Source organism: Procambarus clarkii, chromosome 21, assembly GCF_040958095.1.
Source record: "Procambarus clarkii isolate CNS0578487 chromosome 21, FALCON_Pclarkii_2.0, whole genome shotgun sequence".
NCBI lineage: Eukaryota > Metazoa > Arthropoda > Malacostraca > Decapoda > Cambaridae > Procambarus > Procambarus clarkii.
The window spans coordinates 37009461-37036960 of NC_091170.1; the positions used below are offsets into that span (position 1 = coordinate 37009461).

Sequence of the window (27500 nt, forward strand, 5' to 3'; positions counted from 1 at the left end):
CGTAATATTAAGTTCTAGATCTATGAATCTTTAACATATTAAAACTGCTTCAGCCTTCACAAGGCGATAGTAGACTTTACTAAGGCTTTAGTGGGCCAGCCAGAGGCTTAGGGCCCGCGCCCGAAGAAGCGCCCCCCCCCCCCCCGAAGAAGCGCCCCCCCCCCCCCCCGAAGAAGCGCCCCCCCCCCCAAGAAAAAACATACCAAGGGATAACAAAGCTCTCATTGTTTGGACAAAAATCTCAATGCAACACAAAATATACGTTATTCATTCCATTCTAGATCTTGGGTATTGGTTCCACAGCAGCTAATCGATACATTCCAGAAATTACATGCGATCTGCACATCTATTTTTGCTCTCTCTCATTGTCTTCGATGCTGGTTCGTAATTGTGCGTTGTAAGTGATTACATAACGATGAGATTGTTGTATAACCACATAACAACCAGTTGTTGTTATATATAATGAATAATGATATAATGAACGTATTTGTTGTATAATAATACAACAAATACGTTCATTATACATGTACTTGTTCGGGTGGTCGATTAAGCTTTCAAGTCTACCTTAAGCATTTCCTTTGTTACGTGACATGTAATGTTTGTGTGGCGGTGATGTGGAGTTAACGAGCTCGCTGGTGTGGTCAGCCACACTACACTCAAGCTGCTGAAATTGAAATTGAAATAAGTTTGAGGTAAAATACACCACAAAGGGATGAGGTAGCTCAAGCTATTCTCACCCCGTTCAGTACATCGTGTTAATACATACATAGACACACATCACAAGCAATAAACGTATTACCGAACATTCTGAGAGATAAACATATACATTACTCAAGCTGTTTGTATTGTGATTAACCTCACCAGTTTACCCCACCTTCTGTAGTCCGGGCTCTCACGGCTCCCTTTCATCCCGTTTAAATTTTAGATTTGTTATATATATATATATATATATATATATATATATATATATATATATATATATATATATATATATATATATATATATATATATATGCGGAAAATCCACAGAGAAATATGAAATGAGGTGAACGTTTCGGCTTTGTTAAAGCCTTTGTCAACACCATGGTGTTGACAAAGGCTTTAACAAAGCCGAAACGTTCACCTCATTTCATATTTCTCTGTGGATTTTCCCCATAAAATGATCAGTGTTTTGTGATCGTCAATTGCATATATATATATATATATATATATATATATATATATATATATATATATATATATATATATATATATATATATATATATATATATATATATATAATAGGGAAAATATATATTCAAGAAAGTAACATGTTATATTATCTATGCAGACCCATATTGTCGTGGATTAAGAGTCTGATACCAATGAGTGGATTAAGATACAAAATACCAGTCCTCAGAAGAGTAAAGGAAGAATCAAGAAATGGTCAGATCTTAGTAGAGTACTTGCTGTAACGTTGGGTATCCTCGTCTGTCAAGACTGAGCATTGACACGCCTCATCTGCAGCAAGATTAGAGATTATACCCATGTGCCCACAGAGCCTGCGTCCTCCCCTTTAGCTGCCTCGCACCAGACTGACCTGGATACGGGTCCACGTTCCAGCAACGTCACGAAACGGCCACACGATTGAAGAGTTCCGCTGAGGCTTGAAGCTCCGTAGGTAAGGAAGAGAGGGATTTGTGGTGCTGTCCAATGCACCACAAATTTGCAGCTTGGTGGTGAAGAACCAATACAGCCTGGTGCCCACTTTCCAACCCCCACACCTCTCACACTTGCATCCACCAGCCACTCCTTCCACCCCTGCCACATCTGCCACGCACTCCACTGCCACACACTCAATCTCTACCTCACCCTCCACACCTGCCACAGTGCTACAGTATGTCGGTCAAGGCAGCAGATCAGCTACATCTGGTCTTAATTACCGGAAGGCAGTCAGCGGGAGGCAAGAGATGATTACCTCTGATGGATCTTTGTAGAGACGCTTATCCGGCTCTTGCCCGAGATTCACGTACACGCCGTGGGTCGCCAAGCTCTCGCCGTGGGTCGCCAAGCTCTCGCCGTGGGTCGCCAAGCTCTCGCCGTGGGTCGCCAAGCTCTCGCCGTGGGTCGCCAAGCTCTCACCGTGGGTCGCCAAGCTCTCACCGTGGGTCGCCAAGCTCTCACCGTGGGTCGCCAAGCTCTCACCGTGGGTCGCCAAGCTCTCACCGTGGGTCGCCAAGCTCTCACCGTGGGTCGCCAAGCTCTCACCGTGGGTCGCCAAGCTCTCACCGTGGGTCGCCAAGCTCTCACCGTGGGTCGCCAAGCTCTCACGGTGGGTCGCCAAGCTCTCACGGTGGGTCGCCAAGCTCTCACCGTGGGTCGCCAAGCTCTCACCGTGGGTCGCCAAGCTCTCACCGTGGGTCAGCCAAAGCGTAAAAAAAATATGACAAAACTCGAAGTTTTGTGAGACTATTGAACACCAGAATGGGATCATTTGATTGTTTCAAGCGCAGGTTAGACGAATGAGTTTGGGTAGATATAAATAGAAGTTACCTTGTATCGGCCAATAGGCCTTCTGCGTGTTCGCTAATGATCATGTTCTTAAGAATAAAGCAGTAAGACAACATCTTGTAAGTTTAGGCACAGAGGTGAACCGTCGTTGTCCTGGCCAGGAGTCAACATAAAATATTTACATGTCCTCCTTCGAAACCTGTACATCTTTTCTCAATCATGGCGGTTGAATTTGTATTTATTAATCAATTTATGAACTCCGAAGCGCCACGAGATTTTCTATAATAACAACCACCACCTTGGGTTGTGAGGTAAACATACAGAGTAAGCTATCATAGTGGAGGAGAGTTGTGCAGGCTTCGTAAGCGCCTTCCCGGGCCTTGTGTGTCGGAGCCCAGGAGCTGCGGAGGAGGCTGGGTCTCGTTCTCTCCCGTCGAGAGGAAGAGGGAATTGTGTGGTGGCCGGTGTTCAACTACCAGTAAATAGGTACCCAGGAGGTAGGCAACTGTTGTGGGTAGCATCCTGGGAAAGGCGATAGTCAACCGAAGGGAGCGCGATAAGCCTAAATACAGGCTTCCTGTCCCAGAGACCGGGAGACTATGAAGTTGGCGTCTACTACCTTCTCGTATGGTACGTTCTAGTTCTCTACTACTCCTGTGCTCAATGAGCAGTTTCACACGTCGCTAATGGCTCGTTTGTGGGTCGATCTTCCATCCACTTGGTCTGGTCGGTATAGCCAGGGTCTCGCTTCTTGCACAGCCCGTCCTCCAAACAAAGATCCAAAAGTGATTTCACGCACCCACCAAACCCCCTGTTTATGAATGAAAAGCGGTTTACACACGACTCACAATTGCTGACATTCGAACATATCCGGAACAAGTGCTTCACTGACGAATTTTGTTCGAATCACAACGCTGTAAATGCTTCACCCACGTACTACAAATACAAATAATCGCCAACAGAACCTAAACACCTAACCTATCCTATGCCTATATATACACAATATGTTAATATATTATAATATTAATTTATACTTGAGAAAATTCCCGTTTTGAATAAACAGCATGTTAAAATTTATGAATGCGTCTGTGGGGTCGACCGCTGGATGTAATGGACTTGAGTCGAGGACGGGTTGTCTTGCAGAGGGGGGGGGGGCATTCGCTCCCCCCAATGACCCCAGGGGGTTACCTAGAATTTCGACCTCACACGCCTGGGGTCTGCGGTTCGAGTCTCCGAGAGCCCAGGTGAATGAAATTGCCTTTATTGATAGTGACATTTACATTAGCGTGTGTTTGTACTCATTTTTTGACTCGTGTCAATTCATGAGTGTCATTTATGTAGACATTTTGTTGTTGTAGTCATTGCTCACCAATACCAGCGTAGGCACCACCTTATGGGGTAAAGTCAACATAATGTTGGGCCACATGAGCACCACCAGAAGTATATATATATATATATATATATATATATATATATATATATATATATATATATATATATATATATATATATATATATATATGTATATGTATGTAGTATATGGAAGAGATGAGAAAGGGAAGGGAGAGATGGAGAAGATAGACAGAGACACAGGGGCCATGAACTGTGTATGGATGGAGAACGAATGCGTGGTTAACGAATGGTAAGGGGAGGTGGTGTGCAGGTGTGTGTGCACGCACTCTACCTGCAGGTGTGTGTGCACGCACTCTACCTGCAGGTGTGTGCGTGCACGCACTCTACCTGCAGGGAAAGTTAGCGGGTGAGTGCGTCGCAGGTATGACTGACTGAAGGGGAGGGAGGGAGGGGAGGCAGCGTGGTCATCACTACACATTCCACGAGCAAGAAAGATGGCCGTCGCACAAGAGGAAATTAACGTCAAGTCATTATCATATTCTTGTCCACAAGGCTGCAAGAATATGATAAGGCGAGGTAATGATCAGAGGAAAGCACCAAGCCAGTCACACTACACAGCACTTGGCTCGGATATGAGAACAGGACGGAAATGAGGAATCTTCCTCAACCACTCGGATCATCCGGAATTGAACGCGGACCTGCTTGAATCGAGACCGTCGGTGTACCGACCTGTCCAAGTGTTTGTGTTTGTGACTAGTGTTTGGAGAACAGTACAGTGAGCCATCGTACCTCAAATTCTACTTGTGAAGACAAGTGAAATACCAGTGTTCGAACCTGAGGCGAGGTGTCAAGTAGCGAGGTGAGCCAGACAGCCACCAGCGGGTTCCCTGTGGTCAGCGAGGGACCATCACCAGCCGCTGGGCCGTGCCTGAGGCTGGTGGTCTTGGTAATTACCTAAGTGTAATTACCTAAGTGTAGTTACAGGATGAGAGCTACGCTCGTGGTGTCCCGTCTTCCCAACACTCTTTGTCATTTAACGCTTTGGAACTATACTTCTATACTTCAGAAGTACAACATTATTTTGTTCACCAACTTCGTTTATTTATTTGTATGTTAATTTATTTTATTGTAATTAGTGTTATTAGGGTTAAACAATATGCATCATCACTGACTGCATCTCTGCCAGTGACAGTCTAAATGTACAAGTGGTTTCTTATCTGCTGTAACTTATTACTGATCAACCAGGCTGTGACTCGTACGTCAGGCTGCGAGCAGCCGCGTCTAACAGCCTGGTTGATCAGTCCGGCAACCAGGAGGCCTGGTTGCCGACCGGGCCGCGGGGACGCTAAGCCCCGGAAGCACCTCAAGGTAACGTCAAGGTAAGGTAGCAGTCCACAGTATTGCACTCTGGGATCAAGAACACAGGAGACACACTCGCACCAACGTGTTGATGGTTGAAGGATTGTTCACACTGTTGGTGGTGGCAGTTTGGTTACACGTTTTGTTGTGGGTGGTGTTGGGATGTCTGTGTAGTTAGTACTGCTGTTTTGTCCCTAATAGTGATGAGTTGTTTGGTCACCGAGAGCTGTCGGGAATTGGGTTAAGGGTCACACGACTTTCAATTCTTTTGTGCAGTCAGTGTGGCCCAGTAGTAACAGTACTGGACACGCTAAAGGGCATGGAGCCCTGAGCCCTTGCTGTCCGGGTTCGAATCCTTCAGGAGTAAAGAGTTTTCTGCGATATATGTATGAATGTTGGGTCATTGGGTGTTATAATGACCGTTGGATCATTGGATAAATAGCTTCGGCTTCCAATGACTTTTAACAGTCTAGTAGCCATTTGGTCAGAGTACTGGACTTGTCAAGGAGTTTCAATGCTTCTGTCAGTCTAGGTTTGAACCTTTCATGGGAGGAGTCATATATATATATATACTACCATGGTAGTATATACTACCATGGACTACCATTATTGTAACTAAATCCAAAGATCGTTCTCGTTCAATGACCTGTGGTGATTAGGCGTCATTATTGCCATCATTATTGCGGAATGTTGCCATGAACTAGATAACGCTCATTACAGAGTTGCATCTGAGGTTTACTCGTCGGCACAAGAAGCAGCGTCATCCATCTTGATGTAACAACAACAACACAAATTTGCCAACACCAGTGTTGTAAAGTCTAGGCTGACACAAGATAAAAGTGACACTTCAAGATACATATTTTTTTGCGATAATTGGAGCAAAAATTACAGGTGGCTGTTGTCTGAGGTTACATCATGGACTACCATTGTGAACTAGCGTTGTTGGGTGAGTCTTGAAGGAGTGAACAAGTCGGACACAAGGCGGGTTCCACACAGCTCATTGTTTTATTGTCAAAATCGTATATGTCTTTAGGCTAGGATGTACAAACATAAGTTAGGCTGTGTTAATCTCGGTTAAGTTAGGTTTATCTTGGGTCAAGTTAGATTGGGTTAAATTTAAGATACGTTGGCGAATCGTCTTGTGAACGATGTGGTTTGTATCCTTGAGGGATTATTTTGTATTATGTCTTGATTCTTCCTTCTGAAGGATGAACCACTTTCGCTTAGCATTTTCACTTGAATTTGTAATGTATAATTTACGTGTTTGTGGCGGCTTTCTTTTGTTTCTTGGTAATGTTTACTGGTGATTGTGACCGACTTGTACCACCTGTTTAGTAACAGTCACTCTGTGTTTGTGGAGTTCTGGTGGCACTTGTTTGTAACGGTCGTTCGCTGTGTTTACGACCAACTTACAGCAGTTGTTGTTGTTGTTAAAGATTCGCTACCTGGAACAAATTTCCAAGTAGCACGGGCTATGGTGAGCCCGTAGGGGAACTTATAGCAGGTGTTGGTAATGTTTCCTCTTTTTCCCTCCGTGCCGTTACCCTAGACACTGTGATCCCTCTTTGACAGTTATAAATTAAAGAAGGTGTACTGGTGTACTTGGTGGTGTCCGGGATGGTCAGTCTCTCTCCCACCACCCCTCTTACCCCTCTCTCTCCCTTTCCTCCATCTCCCCTTCTCTCTCTCTCTCTCTCTCTCTCTCTCTCTCTCTCTCTCTCTCTCTCTCTCTCTCTCTCTCTCTCTCTCTCTCTCTCTCTCTCTCTCACAATTTCTCTCGTCTCCACGCCGTCCAATCAGTTCCCTTCCCTCTCCCCTCTTTTCCACCCTCTTCCCCGTCTGGTCTACAACCTCGAACAGAAACGCATTTCCATTTAATAGTGAATTCGCCTTCAACGCTTTTAGGGTAAAATTTAGGAACTTGGCCCAGACACATTTCACTGATTTGTCGCCAACCTGACCTCTTAAATTACTTCTGAATTTGGCCGTTTGCCTGTATGGCCGAAAATGGACGTAATTTGAAAATTAAAAAAAAAAATTGAAAATAAATTTTGGATTTTTTTTTTCCAAAACAGTAAGTTAAGGGTTCTCTGGTAGGTTAGGAGGGCAGGAAATTCTCCTAAAGTTTCAATTAAAACGTCATGAAAAACGTTGATTGTTGCCGCCGAATGAAAACCGTTAGTTGAAAGTTTCCTTTCCTAACCTTACCGAGTAAGCCAGACGACTCAAAAAGAAAACGGGACAGTACATCACTTTTGTGAGTCGATTTCATTTCATATTACGTCCATTTTTGGCCATAGCGCGCATATTGGCGAAAAGCGAAGTTATTTTTAAGAGGATGGATTGTGCGCGCACCCATTTGAACTCTCCTAGTTGTCCTTGCGGGGGTTGCGCTTTGGCTCTTTGGTCCCGCCTCTCAACCGTCAATCAACTGGTGTACAGATTCCTGAGCCTACTGGGCTCTATCATATTTACACTTGAAACTGTGTATGGAGTCAGCCTCCACCACATCACTGCCTAATGCATTCCATTTATTAACTACTCTGACAATGACAAAAATCTTTCAAATGTACTCACCTAGTTGTGTTTGCGGGGGTTGAGCTCTGGCTCTTTGGTCCCGCCTCTCAACTGTCAATCAACTGGTGACCAGTTGATTGTGTGTTTGTGTTGGGGGGGGGGGGGTGGAGGGAGGAGATCACTATTGCCTTACCCGTTCATAATCAGCTGGTCCCCAGACTATGCCCACTGCAAAGGTGGGTGAGGCTAGCCCTAAACGTCTGGCCTCCAACCTTGGACAGACAGACTCACTTATAGTTATAGATAAATTATATTATTTTTACAAACAAGATTTTGTGGAAAGCGCACATAAACATGTTTTTGATAAGCGAATTTTAGAAGGCACAGCAGTTGTGACTATTACAGAGCTGCTGTGTATATAAGTTTGATTATAATATTTTGTGGTAGATGAAATAACTAATTTTAATCGTAACCTTTCAATCTTGAGTGAGTGATAAGATAAAAAAAAGTTAACCACTTAACTTGAACACTCAAACCAAAATAAGTTTAACGATCAAAGCTAAAAAAAAAATTACGTCACAAGTTCATATCAGAATATGGAGTGTGTAAGAGCGACAAGTGGAATATATATCTACCAGTATACAAGCCGTCCTCGCTAATACTATATCGCATCGTGACGTACACATCCCCTAAGGCCAAAAATATATGTACTAAAAATCACAGCGAAATTGACATGATGTCCCGTTTTCTCTTCGTGGGTCCTCGGTTAGGTTAGGGCATTTTAGTACATCAGTTTAGTGACGTTGTGAACGCTGGAGAGGACGGGGAGGGGGGGGGGCTGAGTATTCACTAGGCATTCTCGTGTGAATACCTAGTGCATTACTATATACGGTTGTACTATATATTACTATATATGAGTACTATATACGGTTGCATATAGTACTAGAGCCAAACCTGAGAGTGAGAGAACACGTAGCTGCTGCTGCTGCTGCTGAAGTGGAAGTTAGATGGTGTGCTGTGGTCTGTTGTACAGTCTGCTCTCAACACTCATGATGGAAAATTGTATTACAAAATGCATCTATTCGTATTAATTCCTAATAAAATTAAGCATAGAGGAATATTATGATAAACGCGCTTTACCTGAAACACTGAACGTAATCAAGTACATATAGTGTCTAAACTAACCAAATGTATAACTGTACCTCAACAAATCAAATACAACCGATTCCTGAACAAATAAAATAATAACAACAAGTTATAAAATTAAGTTCATGTATTTAGTAAGCTGATAAATTATACTAGATAGAGAGAAGCCTATGTATCTGTAATTTACAACTCATATATGTAAAGCCTAAATTTGCGTATCATGATGGGCCGAAGAGCCTGGGGCCAGATTCACAAAGCAGTTACGCAAGCATTTTCGACCCTGTACATCTTTTATCAATCTTTGGCGGCCTTGTTTACAATTATTAAACAGTTAATGAGCTCCCAAGCACCAGGAGGCTGTTTGTTATTTCTTTCTTTATTATGCACCCCATACCCATCCCGTGGGCGGTGGTGTAAAGGATTACAGAGGCACATAATCGGTTCAGCAACTGAACTCTCTAGTTCGTTTAGCTAAGCAAATAACAATCTTTTGACGCTAGTTACACAATTATTAATGTTATATATACATGTACACACTCATACATACATGTACATATATATATACGTATACATATATACATACACATACCAGGAGGCTGTTTATAACAATAACAACAGTTGATTGGGAAGCTTTCATACTTGTAAACTGTTTAATAAATGTAACCAAAGACGTCAAAGATTGAGGAAAGATGTACACGTTCGTAAGTGCTTCGTGAATCTGGCCCCTGAGCACTATGTCGCAGGAAAACATTTGGTGAATATAGGAGACTATTGAGTCCCTTTTACACAAAAAAGTGAAACTGAAATTTTAATGACGGGTGGTAAACTGTGAAAGTTTGGAGACGAGAGTAGAGTGGCTGAATGAACATTAAAACTTTGTTCCAGTTTTATATAATTGAGCAGACATTCTGGGTATTTTTAGCTGCAAGATAAAAGCCTCTACCTTAGTTGCTTATATCCTCTTATACCATATCCTCTACCTCAGTAGATGATATGGCCTCTACCTCAGTTGCTTATATGCTCTTATAACATATCCTCTACCTCAGTAGATGATATGGCCTCTACCTCAGTTGCTTATATCCTCTACCTCAGTAGATGATATGGCCTCTACCTCAGTTGCTTATATCCTCTACCTCAGTAGATGATATGGCCTCTACCTCAGTTGCTTATATCCTCTACCTCAGTAGATGATATGGCCTCTACCTCAGTTGCTTATATCCTCTACCTCAGTAGATAATATGGCCTCTACCTCAGTTGCTTATCAATAACTGTACCAACGAGAGTGCGGTGAAGATACCTCAGGTCTGCTGCATTGAACATTTAATGGAAAGATACTCCTATGGATATTCATTATCGTATTGTCGAATTTTGTAAAAACATTTTAGCAGCCCTTCGGTGAGGGGTATTATAGTTAGTTAGTACTTGTAATATACGTCAAATTATCTCGTAAACAAAAATTGATCTTTATTTTATTTTTGTGACTAATATTGTTTATATGGTGTGAAGAGTAAGGGATTATAATTTACCCCTGTCGGGGGGGGGGGGGATTATTGTTTTATATATAGGTTTCCGCGTGTGTTTTGCTAAAGTCTATATATATATATATTTTTTTTTTTGAGATATATACAAGAGTTGTTATATTCTTGTACAGCCACTAGTACGCGTAGCGTTTCGGGCAGGTCCCTGGAATACGATCCCCCGCCGCGAAGAATCGTTGTTACAACCAAGTACTCATTTTTCTGTTGAGTTAAACAGAGGCTACAGTTAAGGATTTGCGCCCAGTAAATCCTCCTCGGCCAGGATACGAACCCAGGACAAAGCGCTCGCGGAACGCCAGGCGAGTGTCTTACCACTGCACCACGGAGACTGGTGTAGTGGTAAGTGGAAAGTGTGAAAAGCTCTTAAAACAGTTTATGCAGGTTGTTAACTTTGTGTTACAACTGCAGTCAGCTCCAGCTGCAGTGATTGTACTCACTGCTCCCGTGTAACCATATATATATTCCGTGCAAGATAACTTTCAATAATATTTTCCCTTGAGCTCTCGTAAGTTACCTCATGGTCAGTAGTAATTTAACATGTTGAAATTTGCCTTGACCTTTCTTGAGCTCCGCGAAGCACGTGATGCAAGCGTCTTGGCCGGCCACAAAACACCTCAAGATAAACACCATAACTGCATGTTCCGGCGACCTTAAAAGCTCCTTCTAGGCAACTTAATCGCTCTTTCCAGGCGGTAATTTCGCCCCCGGCTCCAGCCCCGAGGAACGACAGCGTGGGTAACATTCCGCGGGACTACACATGCACAAGAAACTGCCTCAATGACACCTGACTGCCGAAATTCCCACACAGGATGACGGTGAGGCCGGCTGAGTATGTCAACGGTCCAGAATCCCAGCAAGGTCTCTTCCCAGGCCTTAGTGGATGCCGAGGGCTGGGCGTGCATGCCTTTGACAGGCTTATTTATTTATTATACAAGACGGTGCATTGGGTTTATGAGGATACATAGCATTGAAGTTTTTACATTCTTGTAAAGCCACTAACACTCATAGCATTACGGGCAGAAACGGTTGATGATTTCGGGGTTGATGGCATAGACGGGTTGGTGACTGTGGGCGCGGGGTCTGGCCGGGGTGGGTGCCGGGGCTAAGGAAGGCGCGCAGTGCCATGGGCGCGGTGGGCGCGGGGTCTGGCCGGGGTGGGTGCCGGGGCTAAGGAAGGCGCGCAGTGCCATGGGCGCGGGGTCTGGCCGGGGTGGGTGCCGGGGCTAAGGAAGGCGCGCAGTGCCATGGGCGCGGTGGGCGCGGGGTCTGGCCGGGGTGGGTGCCGGGGCTAAGGAAGGCGCGCAGTGCCATGGGCGCGGGGTCTGGCCGGGGTGGGTGCCGGGGCTAAGGAAGGCGCGCAGTGCCATGGGCGCGGGGTCTGGCCGGGGTGGGTGCCGGGGCTAAGGAAGGCGCGCAGTGCCATGGGCGCGGGGTCTGGCCGGGGTGGATGCCGGGGCTAAGGAAGGCGCGCAGTGCCATGGGCGCGGTGGGCGCGGGGTCTGGCCGGGGTGGGTGCCGGGGCTAAGGAAGGCGCGCAGTGCCATGGGCGCGGTGGGCACGGGGTCTGGCCGAGGTGGGTGCTGGGGCTAAGGAAGGCGCGGTGGGCGCCTTTAGCTGTCAGTGACCGTGGGCGGCGGGGTGGGTGTCGCGTCCTGCGGCCGCGCGGACACCGTCCCTCCTGCCTGGCCACAGCACACTAATGACGCCAGTCAAGGGTAACAGTCCTGCATGCTGCTGTTCTGTCTTGAGCACCTTTACTATCGTGACATTTTTGTTTTACATTGAGTTTGAATTTGCAATCATGGTAGAGCACCGGGGTTGCTGGGATTCCTGTGTCTTTTCTTCATGTAGCACTCTCGTGCATTTCCTATGGCATATGTAAGAACTTTAACTCATAACTTTGATGGATCTGTTATATGGTGCTATATTTTGCGGGGAACATCTACGATGAAACTTTACGAGAGCGGACCGCTGTCGTAGTACCCAGGCGTCGTAATACCCGTGTAAAAGTGTGGGCATTACATAGATTTAATACACATGAAATGAGACATACATACATACATACGGTCAAATTTATCACTCACTGGTTAATGAACTGATTTTTGAGGGAATGGCCTCACAAGAGTGAGATTGGTGCCTCACCTAAACACCTTCCACCAAAAGCAACTGTGAGTGTGGCGAGGAGTGAAGTCTGGCGAGATGTACACGGCGCCGGAACACTTTTCTATATGCACTAACACAATCTTGTTTCCCATAAAAAACTCCACACACTTTAACAACTCCACACACGTTAACAACTCCATACACGTTAACAACTCCACACACTTTAACAACTCCACACACGTTAACAACTCCATACACGTTAACAACTCCACACACGTTAACAACTCCATACACGTTAACAACTCCACACACTTTAACAACTCCACACACGTTAACAACTCCATACACGTTAACAACTCCACACACGTTAACAACTCCATACACGTTAACAACTCCACACACTTTAACAACTCCACACACGTTAACAACTCCATACACGTTAACAACTCCACACACGTTAACAACTCCATACACGTTAACAACTCCATACACGTTAACAACTCCACACACTTTAACAACTCCATACACGTTAACAACTCCATACACGTTAACAACTCCACACACGTTAACAACTCCACACACGTTAACAACTCCATACACGTTAACAACTCCATACTCGTTAACAACTCCATACACGTTAACAACTCCATACACGTTAACAACTCCACACACTTTAACAACTCCACACACGTTAACAACTCCATACACGTTAACAACTCCACACACGTTAACAACTCCACACACTTTAACAACTCCATACACGTTAACAACTCCATACACGTTAACAACTCCATACACGTTAACAACTTCACACACGTTAACAACTCCACACACTTTAACAACTCCATACACGTTAACAACTCCATACACGTTAACAACTCCACACACGTTAACAACTCCACACACGTTAACAACTCCACACACGTTAACAACTCCACACACTTTAACAACTCCATACACGTTAACAACTCCACACACGTTAACAACTCCACACACGTTAACAACTCCACACACGTTAACAACTCCACACACGTTAACAACTCCATACACGTTAACAACTCCACACACGTTAACAACTCCACACACGTTAACAACTCCACACACGTTAACAACTCCATACACGTTAACAACTCCACACACGTTAACAACTCCATACACGTTAACAACTCCACACACTTTAACAACTCCACACACGTTAACAACTCCATACACGTTAACAACTCCACACACGTTAACAACTCCACACACGTTAACAACTCCACACACGTTAACAACTCCACACACGTTAACAACTCCATACACGTTAACAACTCCACACACGTTAACAACTCCACACACGTTAACAACTCCACACACGTTAACAACTCCATACACGTTAACAACTCCACACACGTTAACAACTCCATACACGTTAACAACTCCACACACTTTAACAACTCCACACACGTTAACAACTCCATACACGTTAACAACTCCACACACGTTAACAACTCCACACACGTTAACAACTCCACACACGTTAACAACTCCATACACGTTAACAACTCCACACACGTTAACAACTCCATACACGTTAACAACTCCACACACTTTAACAACTCCATACACGTTAACAACTCCACACACGTTAACAACTCCACACACGTTAACAACTCCATACACGTTAACAACTCCACACACGTTAACAACTCCATACACGTTAACAACTCCACACACGTTAACAACTCCATACACGTTAACAACTCCACACACTTTAACAACTCCATACACGTTAACAACTCCATACACGTTAACAACTCCACACACGTTAACAACTCCACACACGTTAACAACTCCATACACGTTAACAACTCCACACACGTTAACAACTCCACACACGTTAACAACTCCACACACGTTAACAACTCCATACTAACAACTCCACACACGTTAACAACTCCATACACGTTAACAACTCCACACACGTTAACAACTCCATACACGTTAACAACTCCATACACGTTAACAACTCCACACACGTTAACAACTCCATACACGTTAACAACTCCACACACGTTAACAACTCCATACACGTTAACAACTCCACACACGTTAACAACTCCATACTAACAACTCCACACACGTTAACAACTCCATACACGTTAACAACTCCATACTAACAACTCCACACACGTTAACAACTCCACACACGTTAACAACTCCATACTAACAACTCCACACACTTACAATGGCAAATGAAGCTTGAAAATTCAGATTGAAATAAGTAATAAGCAAGTTGATATACACTGTACAAATGAACGACAGCCATAGCATGGGGTTCCTGCGTACCGTGTTATGATAACAGGGAACTGTGTTATATGCGATGGTCACGTTTTGTGCGCTTTCAGGTGTTGGTTTCATACTGGGGCTGCATACTGATGAGTGGGTCTCGCGAAGGTTGTACATAACGGTCAGACTCCTTTGTTGAAATTTCTGAAGGCTATTCGAAGGAAGGTCAGTTTGGTATACTATATTGTGTGCGCCTGTGTATTTACTATTTGTATCGGCAGAATCGAGCTGTTAGCTCTTGGACCCCGCATTTCTAACCTATTTATTTTTCCTCTATTATGTCTACTACATATGTGTGTCTCTAACACACGCGCGCACATCCCCGGGAAGCAGCCCGTAACAGCTGTCTTACTTATAGGTACCTGTTTACTGCTAGGTGTTATTAACCTATTAACAGTAAAGGTGTGTTTAAAGGCGTGAGGCGTGTTTTAAATATTTCAGGGTGAAAGAAACTGTGCTCATTTGTTTCTGTCTCTGACGGGAATGAAACCCGGGCCCTTAGGACTACGACCCTAGAGCGCTGTCCACTCAGCCGTGAGGCTCCCAAAGTGTGTGTGTGGAGGATTGTGTGTACTCACCTAGTTGAACTCACCTAGTTGTGCTTGCGGGGTTTGAGCGCTGGCTCTTTGGTCCCGCTTCTCAACTGTCAATCAACTGGTGTACAGATTTCTGAGCCTACTGGGCTCTATCATATTTATCTTTGAAACTGTGTATGGAGTCAGCCTCCACCACATCACTGCTTAATGCATTCCACCTGTTAACTACTCTGACACTGGAACAGTTCTTTCTAACGTCCCTGTGGCTCATTTGGGTACTCAGTTTCCACCATTGTCCGCTTGTTCCCGTACCACCTATGTTAAACAGTTTATTTTTATCTACCCTGTCAGTTCCTCTGAGAATTTTATAGGTAGTGATCATGTTTCCCCTAACTTTTCTTACTTCCAGTGTCGTGAGGTTTAGTTAAAATAATCTTTCCTCGTTCCTGATTCCTCTCAGCTCGGAGGACTAGCCTGGTGGCATACCTCTCAGCATATGTGCGTGCGTGCGTGCGTGCGTGCACCTGTGTCAGGGGTGAGGGGAAACAGGGAGAGTGGTGTTGGAGACCAATAACAAAGCACGAGTCACGCAGGAAAGTATGAGCCCCGTTATAGTCTTGTCCCACACGGGGCGGGAGGTGCCGTGACTCGCCTCCCGGCACCAACAAAGGCTCCACAATATCAGCCGGGGAGCATGTGTCCGTGAAGGCTGTGTATCTATGCCACACCATCGATAAGTCTGCAGTCATAAAATATACAGCAGCAAAGATTTAAAAGTTTCCTTCTTATACATTAGGTATGCAGGAGTGCGAGGACTGGGCCTTGACGTGCGCGTGTCAAGGCACTCAAGGTGTTGTTGGTTCTCAAATGATAAGAAGAATACAAGGAGACAGTGCTTCTGTTTATTTGTATTGAATTGTAGTTTGTAAAATATGTCTGCTCATTTTAAGAACTAACCAGTGTGGCGTTTTGAACCCTGAAGACAATTAGACTTAAAGATTTACACCAGGGTCTTCTTGCAGGTCGGTGTTCGATTCCCAATGGTCATGTCGTTTGGGCACAATTCCTTCCTTCCGTTCTATTCCGGCTCCTTGTCCTCGTATCCTTCCATGTGCTATATTGTCATACTGGCTTAGCACTTTCCCCTCATAATTACCTTTACTTACACCAGAGGTGTAAAAACGCTGACTGGCGGGCGGAGGCGGTGGCAGGCGGGCGGGGCGGTGGCAGGCGGGCGGGGCGGTGGCAGGCGGGCGGAGGCGGTGGCAGGCGGGCGGGGCGGTGGCAGGCGGGCGGGGCGGTGGCAGGCGGGCGGAGGCGGAGGCAGGCGGGCGGGGCGGTGGCAGGCGGGCGGGGAGTGTGGCAGGCGGGCGGGGGCGGTGGCAGGCGGGCGGGGGCGGTGGCAGGCGGGCGGGGCGGTGGCAGGCGGGCGGAGGCGGAGGCAGGCGGGCGGGGACGGTGGCAGGCGGGCGGGGCGGTGGCACGCGGACGGAGGCGGAGGCAGGCGGGCGGGGCGGTGGCAGGCGGGCGGGGAGTGTGGCAGGCGGGCGGGGCGGTGGCAGGCGGGCGGGGCGGTGGCAGGCGGGCGGGGACGGTGGCAGGCGGGCGGGGCGGTGGCAGGCGGGCGGGGCGGTGGCAGGCGGGGCGGGGCGGTGGCAGGCGGGCGGGGCGGTGGCAGGCGGGCGGGGACGGTGGCAGGCGGGCGGGGACAGTGGCAGGCGGGCGGGGCGGTGGCTGGCGGGCGGGGCGGTGGCAGGCGGGCGGGGCGGTGGCAGGCGGGCGGGGACGGTGGCAGGCGGGCGGGGACGGTGGCAGGCGGGCGGGGACGGTGGCAGGCGGGCGGGGCGGTGGCAGGCGGGCGGGGAGTGTGGCAGGCGGGCGGGGCGGTGGCAGGCGGGCGGGGACGGTGGCAGGCGGGCGGGGACGGTGGCAGGCGGGCGGGGACGGTGGCAGGCGGGCGGGGCAGTGGCAGGCGGGCGGGGCAGTGGCAGGCGGGCGGGGGCGGTGGCAGGCGGGCGGGGACGGTGGCAGGCGGGCGGGGACGGTGGCAGGCGGGCGGGGACGGTGGCAGGCGGGCGGGGACGGTGGCAGGCGGGCGGGGCGGTGGCAGGCGGGCGGGGACGGTGGCAGGCGGGCGGACATATGATCCTGACCAGGATTCAACTAACATTTACGCACCCGAACCTGTACATCTTTTCTCAATCTTTGACGACTTTGTTTACCTTTATCAAACGGTTTATGAGCTCCGAAGCACCAGGAAGCTGCTTTGCCAGGCCTAGTATAGCACATGTGAGTCTGTACACACCAGTGACATAGTGCTACCTTTAGAGGCCCGACACTGCATGTTGGTGCGTTGGTCCAATTGCTTGCTATAAGTAGTGTCGATTTTGGAGAATGGGCTGTGTTATTGACACCGTGGGTGGTGATGGTTAAGGCTTTAGGTGGTGAGAATAAGGCTTTGGTGTGGTTATTGACACAGCGGGTGGTGATGGTTAAGGCTTTAGGCGGTAAGAGGTGGTTTAGGTGGTAAGTGTGGTTATTGACACGGTGGGTGGTGACAGGTTAATACTTTAGGTGGTGAGAGGGGGACGGTGGTGTGGTTATAGACACGGTGGGTGGTGACTGGTTAATACTTTAGGTGGTGAGAGGGGGACGGTGGTGTGGTTATTGACACGGTGGGTGGTGACTGGTTAATACTTTAGGTGGTGAGAGGGGGACGGTGGTGTGGTTATAGACACGGTGGGTGGTGACTGGTTAATACTTTAGGTGGTGAGAGGGGGACGGTGGTGTGGTTATTGACACGGTGGGTGGTGACTGGTTAATACTTTAGGTGGTGAGAGGGGGACGGTGGTGTGGTTATAGACACGGTGGGTGGTGACTGGTTAATACTTTAGGTGGTGAGAGGGGGACGGTGGTGTGGTTATAGACACGGTGGGTGGTGACTGGTTAATACTTTAGGTGGTGAGAGGGGGACGGTGGTGTGGTTATAGACACGGTGGGTGGTGACTGGTTAATACTTTAGGTGGTGAGAGGGGGACGGTGGTGTGGTTATTGACACGGTGGGTGGTGACTGGTTAATACTTTAGGTGGTGAGAGGGGGACGGTGGTGTGGTTATAGACACGGTGGGTGGTGACTGGTTAATACTTTAGGTGGTGAGAGGGGGACGGTGGTGTGGTTATAGACACGGTGGGTGGTGACTGGTTAATACTTTAGGTGGTGAGAGGGGGACGGTGGTGTGGTTATTGACACGGTGGGTGGTGACTGGTTAAGGCAGGGCGAGGCAGGCAGGTTAAACCGCCTCACAGCGTCAAGGTCACGGCCATAATAGCTGCCGATGTTTTTTTTCGTGGTATTGTTGACGTAATCCAGACAACCGGTTAGAGGCAGCACAGGTGGGGGTTCGTCAGGGGTGTTCCAGTCCTGACATTAACCCCTCACTCTCTTCCCCCACTGCTCATCACCCACGCCTCCCCCTTCCTGACCACACTACCTCCCCCTTCACACGTCCTCCAACCACTCTCATCTCAACCCGTCCTCTTAAAAATAACGTCGCTTTTCGCCCGTATGCGCGCTTTAGCCAAAAATGGACGTAATTTGAAATGAAATCGGCTCATGAAAGTGACGTACTGTCCCGTCTTCTGTTTGGAGTCCTCCGGCTTACTCGGTTAGGTTAGGAGAGGAAACTTTCAATTAACGGTTTTCATATCTTTTGAATCTTTAGGAGAATTTCCTGCCCTCCTCAGCAACCAGAGGTCCCTCAACTTGCTGTTGTAGAAATAAAAAATATAAAAATTATTTTCAATTTTAAATTACGTCCATTTTCGGCGATTCGGGTAAACGGCCAAATTCAAGCGTAATTTGTCAGTGGACAGGTAAGTGGTACTACCTGTATGAATGTGCTGCAGGGAGAGTGAGAGTGGTGCACACACCTGTGTGTGTGTGTGTGTGTGTGTGTGTGTGTGTGTGTGTAGCGGCTCAGTGGACAGCGCTCGTGGGTTGCAGTCCTAAGGGGACTGGTTCGACTCCTGGTCCAGGCATAGACAAACAGGCAGAATTGCTTTCATTTTGATGCTCCTGTTCACCTAGCAGTAAATAGGTTCCTGGGAGATAGGCAGTTGCCACGGGCTGCTTCCCGGGGATATGTGTGTGTATGTGTGCGCGTGTATATATATATATAGAGATATATATGTGGTAGACATAAGAGGAAAAATAGATTTGTTACAAAGGCGAGGTCCAAGAGCTAATTAGCGCGATTGTATAGCCACAAATAGCAAATGCAAATAGTAAATACAGCCACAAAATACAAGAGAGTGATAATGGTGATAACAGGACTAGCACCATGATAGTGAGGGAGGTGCTGGAGCCGGGAAGATGTACTGAAGGTTGACTTAAAGGGAAGGGCCACCATCCTCGGCCCTTAGAGACGACCAGGCAGGGCAGTGAGTGCTGAGGCTCCTACAGCAACACCACCTTCAGCACCCGCCTGGGTGTTAGAGAAGCATTATGATTTACCGAGAATCTTTGAGGTTAAGTGCAAGGAATTGTCCTGCAATGATAGGATTTGTCCTGCAATGATAGGATTTGTCCTGCAACGAGACCTGATGGTTTACCGAGAGGATTTGTGAAGTAAAGTGAGCTGTTCTAGTTATGTGTGTGTAATTCACCTTATCTTATGAAGGTTCCAGTAAGATTTTATTACATGTTAAACCTGAAATCAAAGTAGAGATAGAGTACATCACAACTCTGGTCTCGTCCACACCTGCTACAACACAACTCTGGTCTCGTCCACACCTGCTGCAACAATTCTGGTCTCGTCCACAGCTGCTGCAACACAACTCTGGTCTCGTCCACACCTGCTGCAACACAACTCTGGTCTCGTCCACACCTGCTGCAACAATTCTGGTCTCGTCCACAGCTGCTGCAACACAACTCTGGTCTCGTCCACACCTGCTGCAACACAACTCTGGTCTCGTCCACACCTGCTGCAACACAACTCTGGTCTCGTCCACAGCTGCTGCAACAATTCTGGTCTCGTCCACAGCTGCTGCAACACAACTCTGGTCTCGTCCACACCTGCTGCAAACCAACTCTGGTCTCGTCCACACCTGCTGCAACACAACTGTGGTCTCGCCCACAGCTGCTGCAACACAACTCTGGTCTCGTCCACAGCTGCTGCAACACAACTCTGGTCTCGTCCACACCTGCTGCAACACAACTCTGGTCTCGTCCACACCTGCTGCAACACACTAGGTGTAACAGCCAGTCGTCGCTACACACTGTCACACCTAATAAACACATTCACTAAAACAGACCATTACCGACGCTGAGGCACAGTACTCTGAGGGTACTCCGTCCATCATTAGACGATATAATTATGCTCGTCAAGGACTCCCTAATGGATGCCGGAACTTGTGAATGATCTAATGATGGAGGCCACGTGAGGCGCGCTGCCAGACGTACACGCAACCACTTTATATAATCTCGTTCAATACACTCCTTACACCTGCCACCTTGATGTAGGTTCATCCGAAAATCCAGTTTAATAATACACTTACAAGTACTGGATCTTTTCTTCACCTTTATTACCAATATAATACTTTTATTTGCAAAATATACTTTAAAGTGGTTATTTAGTAGGTACAGAAAATGTATACTGAATGAAGCCAATACTCAGAGCGTTCTGAGCTTGGCGTTGTACAGTGTGCCGGAGTGTTCTTATTGCCTTTATAGAGAATGTTATAATACAGTTGCTGGAAATACATTTTAACTGTTGTATAGTACTTGGGGCACATACACCCCCGTCCCCAGGTTGTCCCCGCTGTCCACCTGTCCCCGCTGTCCCTGCCGTCCCCCTGTCCCCGCCGTCCCCCTGTCCCCGCCGACCCTCTGTCCCCGCGGACCCCTTGTCCCCGCGGACCCCTTGTCCCCGCCGTCCCCCTTCCACTGCCATTGGCGTCCCCCTGCTACCGCTGCTGTTCTCTCTCTCTCTCTCTCTCTCTCTCTCTCTCTCTCTCTCTCTCTCTCTCTCTCTCTCTCTCTCTCTCTCTCTCTCTCTCTCTCTCTCTCTCTCTCTCTCTCTCTCTCTCTCTCTCTCTCTCTCTCTCTCTCTCTCTCACACACACACACACACACACACACACACACACACACACACACACACACACACACACACACACACACACACACACACACACACACAGGCTGTTAGAGTTTAATCCAAGCAAATGTAATGTAATGAAGATAGGGGTAGGAAGCAAGAGACCAGATACAAGGTATCACTTGGGAGATGAAATACTTCAAGAGTCCGAGAGAGAGAAAGACCTGGGGGTTGATATCACGCCAGACCTTGTCCCCTGAAGCTCATATCAAAAGGATAAGAGCAGCAGCATATGCCAGGTTGGCTAACATAAGAACGGCCTTTAGAAACTTGTGTAAGGAATCTTTCAGAACATTATATACCACATATGTCAGACCAATCCTGGAGTATGCGGCACCAGCATGGAGTCCATATCTAGTCAAGCATAAGACTAAAATGGAAAAAGTTCAAAGGTTTGCCACCAGACTAGTACCCGAGCTGAGAGGTATGAGCTACGAGGAGAGACTACGGGAATTAAACCTCACTTCGTTGGAAGACAGAAGAGTTAGGGGGGACATGATCACCACATTCAAGATCCTCAAGAGAATCGACAGGGTTGATAAAGACAGGCTGTTTAACACAAGGGGCACACGCACTAGGCGACACAGGTGGAAACTGAGTGCCCAAATGAGCCACAGAGATATTAGAAAGAACTTTTTTAGTGTCAGAGTGGTTGACAAATGCAATGCATTAGGAAGTGATGTGGTGAAGGCTGACTCCATACACAGTTTCAAGTGTAGATATGATAGAGCCCAATAGGCTCAGGAACCTGTACACCTGTTGATTGACAGTTGAGAGGCGGGACCAAAGAGCCAGAGCTCAACCCCCGCAAGCACAACTAGGTGAGTACACACACACACACACACAGAAGTGTAGGCATCGAGAGAGATGTCTGCTGATGGTGTTGAGAGAGATGTCTGCTGATGGTGTTGTTTTGCAAGAACACACAAACTTTTTATTGTCTTCAGTGTTCTCGAGAATTTTGAGATCATACCTGACGCAATGTTAATGATGCGTGTTGAAATATATTGTTGGAAATATTGGCGACGCTGGGAGAGCAACTGGTGCGTACTCACCTAGTTGTGCTTGCGGGGGTTGAGCTCTAGCTCTTTGGTCCCGCCTCTCAACTGTCAATCAACTGATGTACAGATTCCTGAGTCTACTGGGCTCTATCATATTTACATTTGAAACTGTGTATGGAGTCAGCCTCCACCACATCACTGCCTAATGCATTCCACCTGTTAACTACTCTGACACTGAAAAAGTTCTTTCTAACGTCCCTGTGGCTCATGTGGGCACTCAGTCTCCACCTGTGTCCCGTTGTTCGCGTACGACCCGTGTTAAAAACTTTATCCTTATCAACCCTGTCAATTCCTTTGAGAATTTTGTAGGTAGTGATCATGTCTCCCCTTACTCTTGTCTTCCAGTGTCGTGAGATGCATCTCACGCAGCCTTTCCTCGTAACTCATGCCTCTTAGTTCTGGGACTAGCCTAATGGCATACCTCTGAACCTTTTCCAACTTCGTCTTGTGCTTGACAAGGTACAGGCTCCATGCTGGGGCCACATACTCCAGGATTGGTCTTACATATGTGGTGTACAAGGTTCTGAATGATTCCTTACACAGGTTCCTGAAGGTTGTTCTGATGTTAGCCAGCCTTGCGTATGCCGCAAATGTAATTCTTTTTATATTGGCTTCAGGAGACAGGTTTGGTGTGATATTAACTCCTAGATCTTTCTCCCTGTCCGTTTCATGAAGTATTTCATTTCCCATTCGGTATCCTGTGTCTCGCCTCCTATTTCCACCGCCTAGTTTCATGATCTTGCATTTACTCGGGTTGAAATTTAGTAGCTATTTGTTGGACCATTCATTTAGTCTGTTTAGGCTATCTTGTGTGTGTGTGTGTGTGTGTGTGTGTGTGTGTGTGTGTGTGTGTGTGTGTGTGTGTGTGTGTGTGTGTGTGTGTGTGTGTGTGTTGGCGGAGACAGGGATCTCGAGTCAGTAAGTATGGTAACACTACAATCCGGCCTCCTAATAGAACGTCGCATTTGACGTATACTCTACCTAAGGGCAAAACTGTCGTACTAGAAAATGGAAGCGGCTCGTGAAATCGACACTGTCCTATTTTCGGTTTTGGGTCCACTGGTAGGTTAGGAGAGGACACTTTATTTATTACAACAGTTTCTTGACGTTGGGAAACTTTAGGAGGACGGGCTGAATACCAACACTTAAATTCGGGTATAAAGTCCTACTCACACTTCTTTCGCTGGAACATTTCACCTCACACTGGAGAAGCTTTCTTATGTCATCCCGGAGTTCAGCTTCCTAGTGTTCCTTTTCTTCGTGTCCTCAGACCTGTCTAGACGCCTTTTTATACCCCGAAGTCGCTTGTATGTTGTGATCTTGTCCTCCTGTCTTTCCTCGTTTCTCCAGTGTTAGGAAATTCAGTTCTTTCAGCCAATGGTCGTAGCCCCAGTAATGTCTCATGGATCAGGAAATTGCAGGTAAACACCTTCGCCAGCCCTCACCACGTGCCTGAGAATAAGTTGCCATGAACACTAAAATTGCTAAAATAAATTTTCATCATTGGCTTGAGTAATACATGAGTGCAATTGTCCAGATCTATTTCTGTATACTGGTTAGGGGTCATTTTGTGAGGAGAAGCTTACCATGAACTTTCTGAAGGGAAAGCTCTCAGCCTACTAATGGGAGTCAGATGTCAACTGCTCCTGTACCCACCTGTGTAAATACAAAAAAATACAAACCCACTTATTCTAACGGATTTGGTGTTCCTGCTAAAGCGATTGTTTTGTTAGTCACGCTCAGTGACGCCTCAACACTGGGTGATGGAGCTGTGGTTTTTGTCTCTTAGTCCATGTTTTGTTGAAAATAGCTATGAACGAGAATATCTAATTGTCTGTCTGTCCAATGTTGGAGGCCACACGCTTGGGGTCAGCCTCACCCAAACTGGTAGAGAGAAGGGTCTGAGGTCCGGGATGAACATAGTAGGCTGGTCGGGGGTCGCCAGAATTCAAAAGGGAACAGCGTGCCAGGGCCACATTCAGACCCCCACGACGATTTTTGGCACCGCCCGCCAGCTACACTGCTAAATATTTTCCAAAGAATCTTAACAAAATTTTTTATAGTAATATACACCAATATTTATCACGGGAAAATTTTCAGAAAGTTGCTGTTTTCCATACTTGGCTTGTACTAGCATAAAACAGCTTCAGAGGTTTAAGCCATTCACCGAACTCAAAGTAACGAAGTAACTATTCTATTTTGTTAGTATATCACACCACTATACTCCGCTCACCATCGACCACCAATAATAATGAATAGTTATATTGATGGAGTTTAAATAAATTGGTACAAGGCGAGGTCGTAGCACAAGGTGGGGTACTCTAGGGAGGAAACTGGGGCCTCACTAGTTGTACTTTTTAATAAAGTATAGGTTGAACAATAATTTACTTCACTAGCAAGGAAGTTCCATATATAATTTTCCTTTACTTGTGTTTGTGTAGATTTAATCGGAACTTGTCAAAGATATATTTATATAATTCAATTGAATTGTTTGTGTGTTGTATTGCATTCATTTATTTCATTACTGTATTACATTCTAATCAGGATTAGTATTGAGGTACAAGGCTTCGTAAGTGTCCCCAGGCAGGAGGGTGTATCGAGGGTGACCCCTGGTGGGGGGGGCTACACACCCTGGGTCACCACCTCGACCACACCCTGGGTCACCACCTCGACCACACCCTGGGTCACCACCTCGACCACACCCTGGGTCACCACCTCGACCACACCCTGGGTCACCACCTCGACCACACCCTGGGTCACCACCTCGACCACACCCTGGGTCACCACCTCGACCACACCCTGGGTCACCACCTCGACCACACCCTGGGTCACCACCTCGACCACACCCTGGGTCACCACCTCGACCACACCCTGGGTCACCACCTCGACCACACCCCCCTCTGTGTGCCCCAGCAACACACTCGCCCAGGCAGGAGGGTGTATCGAGGGTGACCCCTGGTGGGGGGGGCTACACACCCTGGGTCACCACCTCGACCACACCCCCCTCTGTGTGCCCCAGCAACACACTCGCCCAGGCAGGAGGGTGTATCGAGGGTGACCCCTGGTGGGGGGGGGGGCTACACACCCTGGGTCACCACCTCGACCACACCCCCCTCTGTGTGCCCCAGCAACACACTCGCCCAGGCAGGAGGGTGTATCGAGGGTGACCCCTGGTGGGGGGGGGCTACACACCCTGGGTCACCACCTCGACCACACCCCCCTCTGTGTGCCCCAGCAACACACTCGCCACTTGCTGCAGTGTTTTCTTGTTTTTCTTTATAGTGGATTATTTGTCCTGGTTTTCTGTTTTTCACTTGATCGAAGGATGTTCATCAGGCTCTTTGACTTGCGGTGGGGATCCATGGACTTTTGTTGGGAATGTCTGGACTTATGTTGGGAGTCTCTGGACTTATGTTGGGAATGTACTCACCTAATTGTGCTTGCGGGGGTTGAGCTTTGGCTCTTTGGTCCCGCAAAGAGCCAAATTGAGCTCATTGGTCCCAATGTCTGGACTATTGAGTGACCATTGTCAGAGACGTTGAGTATTTCCTTCACAAAATTATTAAGTTTAATTGACCGAGTTCCTGCTCATTCAAAAGAGATTGCTAATCGTACGACCCTCTCTCCCCCCGGCTTCCCGTACGTCCCCCAGCTGCTCGTACGACCCCCAGCTGCTCGTACGACCCCTTAACTGTTCGTACGACCCCTTAGCTGTTCTGTGGTGGCCCGTGTTGCAGGTGAGAGTTACTAACAACGTGACGAAGCAAGTCGCGTCTTTTAAGATAACATTAATATTGTTTCCTATTGTGTGTGGTGTTCCAATTGTGGTCTGTGACGAGAGCAGAGACTTGAGGTGTTTGGCAACGCTGGTGTGACCTCAGGTGTGGTGGAGGTGACCACCAGAGGTGCTGGTTTCAACCCTGTAGATTGGTAATTTACATTTGATTGGTAATTTGGCATGAGAAATAGTATGGGTCCCAGTACTGATCCTTGAGGTACTCCGCTTGTTACCCTACACCAGTCCGATAACTTGCCCCTGACTGTTATTCTCTGATATAATTACCCTCTTGTCTGTTAGATAATTCTTTACCCATGTTAGTGCTACTAGAACTGCAGGAGGTTCTTCACTCGCGCGCGTGTGTGTGTGTACTCACCTATTTGTGCTTGCGGGGGTTGAGCTTTGGCTGTTTGGTCCCGCCTCTCAACTGTCAATCAACTGGTGTACAGATTCCTGAGCCTACTGGGCTCTATCATATATACATTTGAAACTGTGTATGGAGTCAGCCTCCACCACATCACTGCCTAATGCATTCCATCCGTTAACTACTCTGACACTGAAAAAGTTCCTTCTAACGTCCCTGTGGCTCATGTGGGTACTCAGTTTCCACCTGTGTTCCCTTGTTCGCGTCCCACCAGTGTTGAATAGTTTATCCTTGTTTACCCGGTCGATTTCTCTGAGGATTTTGTAGGTTGTAATCATGTCTCCCCTTACTTTTCTGTCTTCCAGTGTCGTAAGGTGCATTTCTCGCAGCCTTTCCTCGTAACTCATGCCTCTTAGTTCTGGGACTAGTCTAGTAGCATACCTTTGGACTTTTTCCAGCTTCGTCTTGTGCTTGACAAGATACGGGCTCCATGCTGGGGCCGCGTACTCCAGGATTGGTCTTACATATGTGGTGTACAAGATTCTGAATGATTCATTACGCAGGTTCCTGAACGCTGTTCTGATGTTAGCCAGCCTCGCATATGCCGCAGACGTTATTCTTTTTATGTGGGCTTCAGGAGACAGGTTTGGTGTGATATCAACTCCTAGATCTTTCTCTCTGTCCGTTTCATTAAGTAATTCATCTCCTATTCTTTATCCTGTGTCTGGCCTCCTGTTTCCACTGCCTAGTTTCATTACTTTGCATTTA

At 47.2% G+C, this 27500-nt stretch overlaps 1 protein-coding gene across 1 annotated transcript in view; it reads right to left on the minus strand.

The window, feature by feature from the left end:
- Positions 1-27500, minus strand: part of LOC138366960 (uncharacterized) — a 74075-nt gene that overhangs the window by 9398 nt on the left and 37177 nt on the right. The window lies entirely within an intron of this gene.